This window comes from Symphalangus syndactylus, chromosome 7, assembly GCF_028878055.3.
Source record: "Symphalangus syndactylus isolate Jambi chromosome 7, NHGRI_mSymSyn1-v2.1_pri, whole genome shotgun sequence".
NCBI classification, from domain to species: Eukaryota; Metazoa; Chordata; class Mammalia; order Primates; family Hylobatidae; genus Symphalangus; species Symphalangus syndactylus.
Window position 1 is genome coordinate 136,340,302 of NC_072429.2, and position 12,165 is coordinate 136,352,466.

At 41.7% G+C, this 12,165-nt stretch overlaps 1 long non-coding RNA gene across 1 annotated transcript; it reads right to left on the bottom strand.

The window, feature by feature from the left end:
• Positions 1–1,068: 1,068 nt before the first annotated feature.
• On the bottom strand, positions 1,069–11,066 carry LOC129485866 (uncharacterized). Its single transcript, XR_008658798.1, has 3 exons — positions 10,814–11,066; positions 2,000–2,121; positions 1,069–1,684 (listed from the first exon to the last, which is right to left on the bottom strand). It is a non-coding gene; the product is annotated as an uncharacterized lncRNA (long non-coding RNA).
• Between the last annotated feature and the right edge of the window lie 1,099 nt (positions 11,067–12,165).

Sequence of the window (12,165 nt, forward strand, 5' to 3'; positions counted from 1 at the left end):
CAAATTTGTCTATAAATTTAATGAAACCCTAATCAAAATTCTTTTTTTGTAGAATTTGAGAGTCTTATATTAATATTTATTAGGAAATGCAGAAGAAATCTGGAATAAAGTTGGAGTATTTAGATGACTTATTTAAAAATGTAAAATAAAATTAGAGTACTCAAAATAGTGTAGAATTGGCATACAATAGGTTTAAATAGGTTTAAAATAAGTCCAGAAGACAGAATCAGATCTAAAAATAGATTGACATATTTTTGAGTAATTAATTTTTAACAAGGTAGCCAAAGTAATCATGAAGTAAAGAAAACATATTTTTAATAGTTAAGGCTGAAAAATACACCTATCTTCTATTTAACTCTACTTTCTAAAATTAGTTTAAATGGATTATAGGCCTATGCATAACATTTACAAAATAAGATTTCTCAACCTCTTAAGGATTGACATTTTTGGCCAGCTAGCACCTCTTTTGTAACAACTAAAATTGTCTTCACATTTTACTAAATCTGGGAGGCAAAGTGGCCTCCATTTGAAAGTCACTTCTCTAGAAGAAATAATGGAAATATATCTTCACATCCCTATAATAGGATACACCACACACACACACACGCACACACACACAATAAAAACAATAAACAACTGATAAAATATATTTTATCAAATTTAAAATTTCTTCTCGCCTAAGGACGTCATTAAGAAAACACGTAGAACACAAACTAAGAAAAATATTTACAGCAAATAAATAGACAGCTTATATTTAGAATATACAAAGAAGGATTAAAATCAATAATAAAGAGACGTTATTGCTTGGGCTTATCTTCACTCACTCTTTTGAACTTGACAAAAGGGGAAAAAGTCTATATACAAAGTCTTTATATGTAGAGTGTCTGTCTTTTTCTCCTGAAGAGCAAATAAAATTTACTCTACTTTCTTGGTAATATTCCTAGAATTAGCATCATGATACTGAGTGTACCAATAATTACATCTTTCCATCCTTGCCAATGAAGGAGACCATCAACAATCAACGTCAAATTTGTACCCCCTGGCAACTACCTTCCTGATTGTCTCAGGTTACCAGACACTCCCATAAGCATGCTGTGGCCCTTTGAAAGGACATCTGGGAGTTCCATTGAGCTTCCTGCTACTAGGTTATTCACTTGATGATTCCATTGCTCCTACTAAGATGTATTTTAATTTTCCATTTAGAGTCCTAACTCCTGAGACCACATGTTTTAGGAGGCAAAAAACACATCTAATTTTTGCATCCCCAGTTCTTGGCCCAGTAATGGCAGCACAACAGTACTCAGTAGGCATGTACTTAATTAGTAAGTAAAGAATACTCTTTTAAAACTAGTTTGTCTGAATAAGTTCTTAATCTCCCGCTGTACCTTAATTTTGCATAGAAGCAAAGCTAGAATCGTAAATGGTAGGGATGAGCATTCTCATCTTCATTAACCTTATGATGACATGGAATTTCAATGAGAATGATTTACTTAGCCAGTGTCACATGCCTCATTCCCTTTTACCTCCTCTTCCCTCTTTGGCATTTTTGTTTTGGTCCCTTCTCTGCATTATCTTGTCAAGGATGGAGGAGTTTTCAGAGCACCCCTTTGTTTTCTGACATCATATGCAAAGCACTCCCCAGGGAGAAAACCATAAGGCGCATTAGTTCTCTGCAGCCTTGGATCTGCCAAGAGAAATTAAAATATCCAAGGAGATATCACTGCTCAAAAGTCATCTAGGGGTGCATAATTGTCTAGCTTACTTCTATAATAAAAATTATTTTTCTTTAAATGTTGACCCTAAATCATGAGTTAGAACCTAAAATTGCATCCAGACCACCCCAATATCAGCATACTGCAAGGGGCTTTTCAAAGAGACTCAGGTATGTATCCCACATTTGAGAATGACTTTAGTTCTCAATGGGCACATCTTTTTCACCACACCCCCTCAGCACCCTATCACAGTCAAGTCTTAACCCTCTTTAGTTCCAGGGTAATACCTTCTCTGCTTAGGTCCTCCTTCTTGAGGTTTGCATGACAGCTTGGCATGGTGGCAAAATGGAAATATGCAGAATTAGCAGGTGGAGATCTAGGCGCATCCCTCAGCTTCACCACCTGTTGGCTTAAAGGAATCAGGGATTAATTAAATTATTTGAGTTTCAGATTAATTAAAGAAAATGTAAAAATTTTAACATAAATGTGGCTGAGTGTGGTGACTCATGCCTGTAACCCCGGCACTTTGGGGGGCCCAAGATGGGTGGATCACCTGAGGTCAGGAGTTCTAGACCAGCCTGACCAACATGGTGAAACCCTGTCTCTACTAAAAACACAAAAATTAGTCGGGCATGGTGATTGGTGCCTGTAATCTCATCTACTCGGGAGGCTGAGGCAGGAGAATCGCTTGAACCCGAGAGGAGGAGGCGGCAGTGAGCTGAGATTGTGCCACTGCATTCCAGCCTGGGCAATAAGAGTGAAACTCCATCTCACATGAAAAAAAAATTTAAAAAGGGGAAGGAAAGATGGGATGGAAAGGAGAGGAGAGGAGAGGAGAGGAGAGGAGAGGAGAGGAGAGGAGAGGAAAGGAAAGGAAAGGAAAGGAGCAAAATATGAACATAAATGGGAGAATGTGATAGGGCCCTTTAAATTATAAAAGTATATATGTGTTGGTTTTGTGTTTTCTTTTCCTTTGTATATTTTTATTAGCTATGAACAAAATATGTATGTCTTTTTTTTTTTTTTTAAGTTCTGGGATACATGTGCTGAATGTGCAGGTTTGTTACATGGGTATACATGTGCCATGGTGGTTTGCTGCACCTATCAACCCGTCATCTAGGTTTTAAGCCCTGCATGCATTGGGTGTTTGTCCAAATGCCCTCTCTCCCCTTTCCCCTCACCCCCTGACAGGCTCCAGTGTGTGATGTTCCTCTCCCTATGTCCATGTGTTCTCACTGTTCAACTCCCACTTACAAGTGAGAACAAGCAGTGTTTGGTTTTCTGTTCCTGTGTTGGTTTGCTGAGGATGATGGTTTCCAGCTTCATCCAGGTCCCTGCAAATGATCTGATTGCTGAAACAATTTTTGTAATGGCATGTTCAGCAGAGGTTTCAGCTAAAGAATCAAGAAAACAATTGACAAAAATTCAGGCATTCAGGAGTGGTAGGAGACAATCTAGACAGGACTTACACATGAAATAGCTGAAAAACAGACTGTGATCCCTCTGTAACACATAATTTGAGGGCAAAAATGGGTTAACGTTGAGGACAAGAAGTTCAGATTTATAGAATACCTGTCGGGAGAGATATAGAGTTACTTTGTATCCTGCCACTATCATTGGGGAGATATGTTGGACACAGAGTTCTATCATGCAAAGTTAAGGGAGAGAGGTTCTAATGAGATTGTTCAGACAGCATGATATACTGTTCCCCCTGTCCTTTCAAACTGAGAGATCAAAGTATATTCATAATGGACTTATACCTAGGAAATGCAAGAGAAAGTGAGAAGATAGAAGTGACTATGGCCATACATAGCAGGTTGAAACTGCACTCCCATGAATTAATGGACACAGATTCATGATTTTTGTTAATTTCATGTGTGTGGGGGGTGGGGCACATACATATGCATGAGATACACAACCTGGGTTGAAACCTACATCGGTTGCAACAATAATTGAGGCTTGAACTTGGAGTTTTAAGCAGCCAATAGCTTTTGCATCATTGAGGATAAAAATTCCCCAGCAATGTGAGTCTCCAAGGATATCATAAAAATGGTGCATTAGAAAAAAGTGTAAGCTTTACTTCCCTAGTCCAGAGAGGATTTTATGAATCACCCCTTGTGGGCACTAGAGTTTAATTCCAGCTTCAATAGAATGAGATTTATCTCACTTTCTTACCCTTCCTCCCACCCTCAGCTTTTGTTCCATAGAAGATGCAGTTAAGAGTTTCCTCTCCTACTGCAGGCTGATTTCTTTCAGCTGACCATGGCTGGGGAAGAAAAGAATCAAGGATTGTGTATGAAGTTCAGAATTAGAAGGAGACCCAGGTCATGACATATTAGTAACAGAAGTAAGACCATTCTTGTGATAAAAGGTCATTATTTTATTTGAAGTGGCCAAATGTGTGGTGGATTACGGAAAAGAAATAGAAGAAATAGAAAAGGTTGTAGGGGCAGTTGTGCGAAAGAATACAATTGCTTTATGGTTTTATTCTAAAATTGTGCTCTTTCAATCTAACATTGACATTATTATTTTTATCTTTACTATAATAATGATCATTATCTTCATCATTATTACTCTAGATGCTTGGGAAACTAAGCTAGATTTCTAATGGCTCTTTTTAAACAAAACTTAGAAAAAAAGCTTATTATGGGATTGGCTCATAATTAATCTCATAAGGATTTGGGCATTTCCTGACAAAACCACAGAATGAGTACTTGATATATTTGGCCTCCAAAGGGTCTAGTGCGGAGTTTAAAAGGAAGATGCCACACTGTTTTCTATATTATCTATCCATTCATTCACTCAATTAGCACGTATTTCTTGAGCACTTTTTAATGGGTTAGACATTATGCCAGGCGCTCGGGTGGCAAGGTAAGTATAGCAACACACTTAAAGGGCCCACAGACTGGAAATAGGAAGAAACAATTACACACTTGCAGTAAGACACAATGACCATTCTAATATGGGGGAGGATGTGCAGGGCACTAGAGGTGTGGTACATAGTGACGTGTACATAATCCAGCAATGTTCCTGGAGAAGGATGGGATCCAAGGAAAAAATTGAGGTAAGCAAAGAGTAGGAAAGGGTGTGTTCCTGTACAAAAGGAACAATGTGCTGCAAGGTTTAGGGGTTTGAGAAAGTGCAGCACGCTCTATCCATTAAGACATAAGAACTTGCAGGTAGATCTCAATTTAATTGGCAAACACTGTATGATTTTGGGCAAATTACATAAGCACTATGTAAAGTGGGGAAGAATTTAGGAAATGAGGTAAGAAATATGGCTGGGAACTTGAGGAGTATCATCAGTCATGTAAGAATTTGGGACTGGACATTTCTTAGGGAACCACTGCAATTATCCTGTGAGAAAATGGTGGTTGGTCAAGAATCAGGGCAAAATCTAGACAGAAGGAATTGAGAGTCTTGGGTGGATTCAAATGTTGAGGATATGGTTTCAAAGTTGTGAAATGGATATGAGAGAAAGGGAAGGATCGAGCATTTCTCTTATGTTTCTAGCTTAGATATGGTGGTGTTCTCTAAAACAGTAAACAGTGGAGTTAGAATCACTTGTTAATATTGCACAAGCATTATTTAAAGTACCTGCAAAATATTGGTGTCTTGTTAGAAGTCTTGTATGAAGGCTGCAATAGGGGTATGGACCTGAACAGTGGGATTTAGGTAGACAGTAAGATTTTAGAAATGGAGAACTAGTTGGTGTTCCAAATAAAAAAAAAAAGTGGAAGATATTGTCCATGAGGGAGCAGAGAGCACAGAGAAGCTAAGAGGGTCCAGAATTAAATAAATTATTCTAAAATTGCTGTGTATTTTGTTGTGCTTTTCATGTGTTTAAGTTAATGTTTTATTCAAAAATAATATAAGATATAGTTTTCATGCACGTCCATGTGAAGAGACTACCAAACAGGCTTTGTGTGAGCAATAAAGCTGTTTATTTCACCTGGGTGCAGGGGGGCTGAGTCTGAAGAGTCAGTGAAGGGAGATAGGGGTGGGGCCGATTTATAGGATTTGGGTAGGTAAAGGAAAAAGGGGGGTTGTTCTCTGGCAAGCAGGAGTTGGGGTCACAAGGTGCTCAGTAGGGGAGCTTTTGAGCCAGGATGAGCCAGGATAAGGAATTTCACAAGATAATGTCATCAGTTAAGGCAGGAACAGGCCATTTTCATTTCTTTTGTGGTGGAATGTCATCAGTTAAGGCAGGAACCAGCCATCTGGATGTGTACCTGCAGGTCACAGGGGATATGGTGGCTTAGCTTGGGCTCAGAGGCCTGACATTCCTGTCTTCTTATATAAATAAGAAAAATAAAATGAAATAGTGGTAAAGTGTTGGGATGGTGAAAATTTTTGGGGGGTGGTATGGAGAGATAATGGGTGATGTTTCTCAGGGCTGCTTTGAGTGGGATTAGGGGTGGCGTGGGAACCTAGAGTGGGAGAGATTAAGCTGAAGGAAGATTTTGTGATAAGGGGTGATATTGTGGGGTTGTTAGAAGAAACATTTGTCATTCAGAATTATTGGTGATGGCCTAGATACAGTTTTGTATGAATTGAAAAACTAAACGGAATAAGAGAAGGAGAAAAACAGGTATTAAAGGACTAAGAATTGGGAGGACCCAGGACATCTAATTAGAGAGTGCCTAAGGAGGTTCAGCATAGTCCTGCCAGCAAAGATTATTTATTTACTTCAAGAGTTAAGAGTGGCAGTTTGGGGATAGCACCAGGAGATATCAGCTGTGATGGCTTGGAGAAAGTGTAAACCAGCAGTGTAAACAAGAGCAAGGCATGTATGAGTAGTTGAGAATGGTGAATAGGAGCATGACTAGACAGAAGATAGTAGGGATGACAAGTTTTTTGGGCACAGTCTAAGTTGGTCTAGTGTCTGGAATGAGACTGGGGCTTAATAAAAAGGAGCGTCTGTACAGGAGCTCAAATGGGCTGTACCTTGTAGCATTCCAAGGACAGGCCTGAATTCTGAGAAAAGAAAGAGGTAAAAGTATTGTCTAGCCTTTTTTAAGTTGGTGGCTGAGCTTGGTGAGGTGAGTTTTTAAAAGACTATTAGTCTGTTCTACTTTTCTTGAAGACTGAGGACTGTAAGGGATATAAAGGGTTCACTGAATACTAAGAGCCTGAAAAACTGCTTGGCTGATTTGACTAATAAAGGCCAGTCTACTATCAGACTGTATAGAGGTGGGAAAGCTAAACTGAGTAATTGTGTCTGACAGAAGGGAAGAAATGACCGTGGTGGCCTTCTTGGACCCTGTGGGAAAGGCCTCTACCTATCCAGTGAAAGCGTCTAAGAGGTATTTTAGTTTCCTGACTCAGGGCATGTTGAGTAAAGCTAATTTGCCAGTCCTGGGTGGGGGTAAATCCTTGAGCTTGATGTGTAGGGAAAGGAGGGGGCCTGAATAATCCCTGAGGAGTAGTAGAATAGCAGATGGAACACTGAGAAGTTATTTCCTTGAGGATAGATTTCCACGATGGAAAGGAAATGAGAGATTCTAAGAGGCAGGCTAGTGGCTTGTACTATAGCATGGCCTGCCTTTGCTGGTGTATGGCGATTAGGCCTGGTGGAACTGCCATCAATAAACTAAGTGTGATCAGGGTGAGAAACAGGGAAGAAGGAAGTGTGGGGAAATGGAGTGAATGTCAGGTGGATCAGAGAGATGCAGTCATGAGGGTCAGGTGTGGTATCAGGAATAATGTGGGAGGCCAGATTGAAGTCCGGGCCAGGAACAATGGTAATTGTGGGAGACTCAACAAAGAGTGAGTGCAGCTGAAGGAGCCAGGGAGCAGAAAGTATATGTGTCAGGTGTGAGGAAGAAAATAGATTTTGGAAATTATGAGAGCTGTAGAGAGTGAGTTGAGCATAGTTTGTGATTTTAAGGGCCTCTAAAAGTATTAGGGCAGCAGCAGCTGCTGCACGGAGACATGATGGCTAGGCTAAAACAGTAAGGTCAAGTTGTTTGGACAAAAAGGCTACAGGACGCGATCCCAGTCCTTGCATAAGAATTCTGACTACACAGCCCTGCACTTCAGCTGTGTGTAACGAAAATGGTTGGATGAGTCAGGGAGAGCTAGGGTCGGGGCAGTCTCTAAAGCTGTCTTCAATGAATAGAAAGAGGAGTGAGGAAATGATTTAGGATCTATGGGTCAGCTAGGTTTCCTTCTGTGAGTTTATATAATGGTTTTGTTAGGATGGCAAAACCAGGTATCCAAAGGCGAAAGTATATAACTATGCCCAGGAAGGAAAGGAGTTGTTGCTTTGTAGAAGGGATTGGCGTTTGGGAGATTAGCCGGACACGATCAGCAGGGAGAGCACATGTGTTTTTTTGAGAATTATGCTGAGATAGGTAACAGATGAGGAAGAAATTTGGGCTTGACTGAAGTAATGGGGGCTGTCTGTGAAGCTTTGCGGCAGTACAGCCTATGTAATTTGCTGAGCTTGATGGGTGTCAGGGTCAGTCCAGGTGAAAGCAAAGAGAGGCTGGGATGAAGGCTGTGAAGGAATATAAAGAAAGCATGTTTGAGATCTAGAACAGAATAATGGATTGTGGAGGGAGGTATTGAGGATAGAAGAGTATATGGGTTTGGCACCATCGGGTGGATAGACAAAACAATTTGATTGATAAGGCATAGATCCTGAACTAACTTGTAAGGCTTGTCTGGTTTTTGGACAGGTAAAATGGGGGAATTGTAAGGAGAGTTTATAGGCTTTAAAAGGCCATGCTGTAGCAGGCGAGTGATAACAGGCTTTAATCCTTTCAAAGCATGCCATGGGATGGGATATTGGCACTGAGTGGGGTAAGGGTGATTAGGTTTTAATGAGATGGTAAGGGGTGCATGATCAGTTGCCAAGGAAGGAGTAGAGGTATCTTATGCTTGTGGGTTAAGGTGGGGGGATACAAGAGGAGGACACAAAGGAGGCTTTGGATTGGGAAGAAGGGCAGCAATGAGATGTAGCTGTAATCCAGGAATAGTCAGGGAAGCAGATAATTTAGTTAAAGTGTCTCAGCCTAATAAGGGAACTGGGCAGGTGGGGATAACTAAAAAGGAGTGCTTAAAAGAGTATTGTCTAAGTTGGCACCAGAGTTGGGGAGTTTTAAGAGGTTTAGAAGCCTGACTGTCAACACCCACAACAGTTATGGAGGCAAGGGAAACAGGCCCTTGAAAAGAAGGTAATGTGGAGTGGGCAGCCTCTGTATTGATTAAGAAGGGGACGGACTTACCCTCCACTGTGAGAGTTACCTAAAGCTCAGCGTCCGTGATAGTCTACGGGGCTTCTGAGGCGATCGAGCAGTGTTAGTCTTCAGCCGCTAAGCTGAGAAGATCTTGGAAGGAGTCAGTCAGAGAGCCTTGGGCCAGAGTTCCAGGGGTTCTGGCAGTGGCTGCAAGGTGAGTTGAACAGTCCAATCTCCAGTGGGGTCTTGCACAGATGGGACATGGCTTAGGAGGAATCCCGGGCTGTGGGCATTCCTTGGCCTGGTGGCCAGATTTCTGGCACTTGTAGCAAGCTCCTGGGGGAGGGGGTTCTGGAGGAATGCCTGGCCACTGCGGTTTAGGCCTTTGGAAGTTCTTGTGTGCTGGAGATGTGGCTGGGGTTTGTCTCACAGTGGAGGCAAGGAATTGCAAGTCAGAAATATGTTGCTACGTGGCTGCCTCTACTGTTATTGTACACCTTGAAGGCGAGGTTAATTAAGTCCTGTTGTGGGATTTGAGGACTGGAATTTAATTTTTGGAGTTTTATTTAATGTCGGGAGCAGATTGGGTAATAAAATGTATATTGAGAATAAGATGGCCTTTTGACCTTTTAGGGTCTAGGGCTGTAAAGCGTCTCAGGGTTGCTGCCAAACAAGCTGTGAACTGGGCTGGGTTTTTTTATATTTGATGAAAAAGAGCCTAAACGCTATCTGATTTGGCATAAAGAAAAAGGAGCACTAACCTTGACTATGCCTTTAGCTCCAGCTACCTTTTTAAGAGGAAATTGCTGGGCAGGTGGGGGAGGGCTAGTCACGGAATGAAACTGTAAGCTAGACCCGGTGTGAGGAGGGGAGGTGATAAAAGGATTATAGGGTGGAGGAGGGGAGGCTGAGGAAGAATTGGGACTTAGCTCAGCCTGGCAAGGAGGGGAGAGGTCAGATAGGTCTGTAGAAAAGGAAGATTAGAAAGACTCAGTGATGCTTGGGGTTGGGACTGAGGGGACAGGCGGGAGGGAAAGAAGGAAGATTTGGGATGAGTTGCATTGGGAACAGAGACCAGGGAGAGAGCCCGATGTGTAAAAGAATGCCTGGACATCAGGCACCTCAGACCATTTGCCCATTTAAAGACAGAATTATTTAGATCTTGTAGCATGGAAAAATTGAAAGTTCCATTTTCTGGCTATTTGGAAACTACTGTCAAGTTTGTAATGGGGTCAAGCAGTATTGCAGAAGAAAATAAGACACTTAGATTTTAGGTCAGGTGAGAGTTGAAGAGGTTTTAAGTTCTTAAGAACACAGGCTAAGGGAGAAGGAGGAGGAATGGAAGGTGGAAGCTTGCCCATAGTGAAGGAGGCAAGCCCAGAGAAAAGAGTAGAGACAGGGAGAAGGGGTGGGGGTTTCTTGCCTTCCAGAAAAGCAGAGAAGGGGTCAGGGTGTGGAAATAAGGGGTTGGGGTGCAGAGATAAGAGGTTGGGGCACGGAAATAAGGGATCAGGGAGCAGAGATAAGAGGTCGGGGCATGGAAATAAGGGATGGGGCATAGAGATAAGAGGTCAGGGTTCCTGCCCCTCCCCCAGAAAAGCAGGACTTGCCTCTAAGGGTGAAGGACCAAGGCAGGCGTCCCTGCGTGGTCTGACACTTCTGAAACCTGGGTGAATAATCAGAGAAGTGTCCCTGCAATAATTAAACACCAAGGGAAAGCCGCCTTCCCTAGTCTGTGACCGGCGCCGGAGTTTTGGGTCCACAGATAAAATGTGTCTCCTTTGTCTCTACCAGAAAATGAAAGGAATTGAAATTAAGAGAAGGGAGAGATTGAAGTGTGGCGCCAAGATTGAAAGGAGAAAGAGGTTGAGGGATAGTGAGAGAGGTTGGAGAAGAGAGTAAAAAGAGGCTGCTTACCGGATTTAAAATTGGTGAGATGTTCCTTGGGCTGGTTGGTCTGAGGACCAGAGGTCGTAGGTGGATCTTTCTCGTGGAGCAAAGAGCCGGAGGACAGGGTATTGATCTCCCAAGGGAGATCCCTCGATCCGAGTCACGGCACCAAATTTCATGCGCGTTCCTCTGAAGAGACCACCAAGCAGGCTTTGTGTGAGCAATAAAGCTGTTTATTTCACCTGGGTGCAGGTGGGCTGAGTTTGAAGAGAGAGTCAGCGAAGGGAGATAGGGGTGGGGCCGTTTTATAGGATTTGGGTAGGTAAAGGCAAAAGGGGGGTTGTTCTCTGGCAGGCAGGAGTGGGGGTCACAAGGTGCTCAGTGGGGGAGCTTTTGAGCACGGATGAGCCAGGAGAAGGAATTTCACAAGATAATGTCATCAGTTAAGGCAGGAACAGGCCATTTTCACTTCTTTTGTGGTGGAATGTCATCAGTTAAGGCAGAAACCAGCCATCTGGATGTGTACCTGCAAGTCACAGGGGATATGATGGCTTAGCTTGGGCTCAGATGCCTGACAATAGTAACCTACAATTTTAATTGAATATCATTAGGGAAACACAAAATGGACAAAATGAGAATTCTCTAATAATATGTTTAAAATTTTATAGGTAAAATCCATAATCAACTTTAAAGCATTAAAATAAAAATTCACAAGAACTTTCACTACAAAAGTAAGGAAGGCCACAATATAGGTACATAGATACATGCATATATATATAATACAAGTAATTATTAAAATAACACAAATATTCCAATTAAATAATTGGTAATAGAGCTGCAATATAAACAAAATTAAAATGCAAATGGTCAATTATTGTATGGAATATGACAGGTCATATAAATAAGAAAGAAATATTAAATGATAGTGACATATCAGTATGCTCCTCTACATTTAGAAAATATCTAAATAAATAAAATGTGTATTGAGAGCTAGGCAACCAGCAATCACATAAACAGGTATTCACATTTATATGAAGGGGTGGGTTGCCCCTCCACAGCTGTGGGTGTTTCTTGTTAGGTGGAACAAGAGACTTGGAAAAGAAAGAGACACAAAGTGTAGAGAAAGAAAAAGGGGCCCAGGGGACCGGCATTCAGCATATGGAGGATCCACACCAGCACGGGCCTCTGAGTTCCCTTAGTATTTATTGACCATTATCGTGCGTTTCCTGGAGAGGGGAATGTGGCAGGACAATAGGATAATAGTGGAGAGAAGGTCAGCAGGTAAACACGTGAACAAATGTCTCAGCATCATAAACAAGGTAAAGAAAAAAGTGCTGTGCTTTTGATGTGCGTATACATAAACATCTCAATGCCTTAAA